This window comes from Vombatus ursinus, unplaced genomic scaffold (assembly GCF_900497805.2).
Source record: "Vombatus ursinus unplaced genomic scaffold, bare-nosed wombat genome assembly UNPS02005864.1, whole genome shotgun sequence".
NCBI lineage: Eukaryota > Metazoa > Chordata > Mammalia > Diprotodontia > Vombatidae > Vombatus > Vombatus ursinus.
This window is the reverse complement of record NW_020945642.1, coordinates 1-3936: the sequence shown is the minus strand read 5'-3', so window position 1 is coordinate 3936 and position 3936 is coordinate 1. Positions and strand designations below refer to the sequence as shown.

Sequence of the window (3936 nt, the reverse complement as noted above, 5' to 3'; positions counted from 1 at the left end):
AGCATTTTGAGGGCAGGGGTTGTTTTAGCTTTTCTTTGTATCCCGAATCTGACATAATAAATAATCAATGCTTGCTGACTGACTGATCAGTCTTGTGAATGTTTCAAGTCAAGTAGCTCTTCCGTTCTTTTCCCCATCACTGGTTATCACCACCACCACTGCCTCTAAGAATCAGGTATGTCGCCCTTTGGGGAGACCCCCATTGCCATGAACAATGATCCTGGGGCCTCTTCAGGGTGGTGAGACTGGGGGAAAAGGTCAGGTCAGAATCCTCTCTAAGTTAAATACTGACTCTTTCCTTTTAGTTTCCTTATCTGCTCCAGGATGTTTGCAAGGTAAATGCCTCCTCCCTCCCTTCAGAAGCAGGTGTGAAGAAAAAGTAAAAGAGAGAAAGAAAGAAGAAAATGAGAGAGAAAAATGGTGATGATGGAAGTGAGCATTGATGTCCTCTCTCTCTTAATTTCAGGGACTTCTCTGGAGCACTACTAGTACCACTAGTTACTTGCCCCTGTTCTAAGCAGGGACTGGTGGGGGCAGCTCTCTTGTTTCTATAACTGTCTGTTCTACTGCTCCTCACAGTTGGCATCACCCATCTGGCCACCTATATTTATCTCTATTTACTATAGAGTTCTGAGTCCAGGGTTCAAGGAACAGACTCCAGTTAATTCTTGAGCTTCATCGAACTGATCACTGGTTTCTATGTGGCCATTAGAAAGCCAATTATTATGTTGGTTATTTCTTTCTCAAGTCCACCCCCAAGCCTTGGGTGGAAGAAAGTAAAAGACTTTCTGTAATCAGTGATGGATATACCAGGGAAATATCTCCTAGTCTTACAGGATGATGTTTCAGAAAGCAGAGGTGGAAGTAGGAGGTTAGGTGAGATAATGAGAAAAGTATAGTTTGGTCTCAAATGAGAAGGTGGGGTGACTTGAGCCCCAAAAGGTTTGGGATTATCTGAATGTGAAGACACAATGCTATTGTAAGGGTAAAATAGAAGCACTCAGTTTTCTTAGATAGAATCATTTCTATTTTATTCTCTTCAGCAGCTTGAGAATGAAGTGAGGCTGTCTGGGGGAGTGGGTAGGAAGGCACAGATAGCCACAGTCTTAGGGCATCCATCTGTGAGCACTGCCAAGGTGGAGGAATGCCAGGTGTTCAGTTTCTAGTTTAAACTGTGAATAAAAAGAAGAGACAACAGTCAAAACCAAGACCCTCTTCTCTTTAAACAAGGACATAAGCCTATTGGAACCTGGGGAATAGTTCATCAAGCCCTTCTGTCAGAGGGCTCTGGTTTTGTTTTTCCTTAGTTTTTGTCTGTTTGTTTGTTTGTCAAGCCTGAGAGAATCAGAGATGAGAACACGGTCTAGAAGAACTTCCCTGGCACAGAGATGAGAAGTAATGGAATGAATATCTTTATAGCAATGCAAATGTGGTTGTTGTTCAGCTGTTTTCAGTCATGTCCCATTCTTCATGACCCCATTTGGAATTTTCTTGGCCAAGATACTGGAGCTGTTTGCCATTTCATTCTCCAGTTCATTTTACAGATGAAGAAACTGAGGCAAACAAGGTTAAGTGACTTATCCAGGGTCATACAGCTAGGAAGTGCCTGAGACTAGATTTGAACTCATGAAGAGGAGTCTTCCCAACTCCAGGCTTGGCACTGTATGTACTATTGCACCACCTAGAAGCCCAACAATGCAAATACCCAAATGTATTTGTATATCATTCCTCCAATCTTGTACTGTCATAGAATATCAGAACCCAAAATGATCTTTGAAGATATCGAGTCTAAATTCCTCATTTTATACAAAGAAATTTAGTTTGAGAGGGACATGACTTGACCAAATTTACACAGCTAGTACTCAACAAAGTTGGAATTTGAATTCAGGTCTTCTGACTCAAAGTCCAGAGCCCTTCCCACTTCACATAATTACCTCGAATGGGCAACTATTCCTTTGCTTTTCCAATACCTTTACTGGCAGAGTCCAGTGTCTTCTTGATTGCCTGGAGGAGTGGAAATGGACCCTTTTTGCAGAATTCACCAGTAAAGTCATCCAAGTCAATGGACCAAATCATGGCCCCTCCCAATCTTGAGTTCTTCAAATACTGGACCTGAAGGAAATATACAGGGATGTGGCAGGGAGGCTGAAAAGAGCACCTAATGGTCCTCCTAGGTCTCTGGGAATGACTCAACATTAGACTCTGGTTCAGATAAGGGAATGGCTTAATTTAGCAGCAAACATTTAGATTAGAGAGAGAAAAGAACTTCCTGGTAGGACTGGGAAACTGACGGAGCCCACAGACCCAACATTCTTAGAAGACAGGGTAAAGACCTTCATTTCTTTCCCTCACTTTCTCCCCTACACACCAATGCTCCATGGAATAATTGAGCAGACACAGACACCAGGATTCCCAGGGTGTCTGAAAGTACTTAGGACTCTGGGACCATAGCAAGGGGACTGCTTCAATTACAGTGGCCTTGGAGATGACCAGATGGGTGATGCCAACCATGCTTTCTTCTCCTTCCTTCTTTGCTTTCTTCCTCCATTCCTTGCATCTTTGCTTGCTTGTTTCTTTCTTCCTTGCTTTCTTCCTTTCTTTCTTTTTTCCCTCTTTCCTTCCTTCCTTTTTTCTTCTTTTCTTTGTCTTTGTTCCTTTTTTTGCTTCTTTCCTTTCTTCTTTGCTTCCTTCTTTTTCTTTCTTTTCTTCTTTCCTGCCTTCCTTCTTTCCTTTTTTTGATTTCTTGCATCTTTGCTCCCTTTCGTCTTTGTTACCTTCCTTTGCTTCCTTTCTGCTTCCCTTCCTTCTTTTTTTCCTTCTTTCTTTCCCTCTTTCTTCCTCCCTTGCTCTGCTCTTCTCTTTCTTCTTTTCCTTCCCCGCTTTCAATCTTCTATGCCTGAGGTCCTCAGAAGATTTTTTAGCCCCACTATTGACCTTAGCCTAAAGAAACCACTGGAACTTCATCCTAGAGCCACCCTGGAGGCTTTTATGCCTCCTTTCTTTGTGTGCTGAGTGTAGCCAGGGTTCTTTCATTGTTTCCATCACCTTGGTCACACTTACCTTGGTCTCCACACTCTCCACATCATCAAAGCCGACCCATTGGTTGCCCTTGACGGCATAGGATACCTGCTGTTCTGGGATTTTTTTGACTGTGGCACCTTGTATGAACTGGCATACCTAAGAGAATGAGGAGGAGGTAGGAAAAGGGTGGAGAAAGCAGTTAGCCCTGGAATCTTCTAAGGCAGAGATGTTTAGCCTAGTGTCCACAGACAGTCACTGGATAGATTTCAGGGAGATCTGTGGATTTGTTTTGTTTTAATATTTTGATAATTGGTTTCCTTCATCATCTGATGTATTTCATTTTATGCATTTATGTTATTTTGAGAAGGAACCTCAAGGCTTCACCAGACTCCCAAAGGACCCATGACGCAAAAAAGGCTAAGAGACTCTGTTCTGGAACATTGCCCTATACCTAAGCAAGGACACCTGGCTATAGAATTCCCAAAAAGGGGCCACCTGAAGTTGGCTAGCAAAGGAGATCCTTCCAAGACCATTAATTCTATTTTTTGAATGGGCTCTCCTGTTAAGTTTTCCCTTGTAGCCACTGAAATCTGAATCAACAGCTTCTACCCATAGCTCCTAGTTCAACCCTCTGAGTCTGAACAGAATCAGTCATGTTCTGTCTTCCCAGCAATACCAGAAGGTCAGAGAAGGCAAGGATTGTCTTATTCATCCTTGTGGCAAGTACCATGACTTATACCTAGTAGGTTCTCAATGTTTATTCAATGATTGATTCATTGACCTCCAGAGTCATCTCCACTTTTTTGTACATATTCTAGGGAAGATTGAAAGGTAGCAAGGGACTCCCTCCTCCCGCTCCCATCAACAAACCAGCATAGATTACCAATGGCCTGAGCCTTGGAGCTCACTAAGTAG

The 3936-nt window shown here is 42.8% G+C and overlaps 1 long non-coding RNA gene across 1 annotated transcript; it reads right to left on the bottom strand.

The window, feature by feature from the left end:
• Nucleotides 1-20: 20 nt before the first annotated feature.
• On the bottom strand, nt 21-3173 carry LOC114032896. The gene is made up of 3 exons (XR_003567892.1): nt 3061-3173; nt 1971-2112; nt 21-1172 (listed from the first exon to the last, which is right to left on the bottom strand). It is a non-coding gene; the product is annotated as an uncharacterized LOC114032896 (long non-coding RNA).
• Nucleotides 3174-3936: the final 763 nt, after the last annotated feature.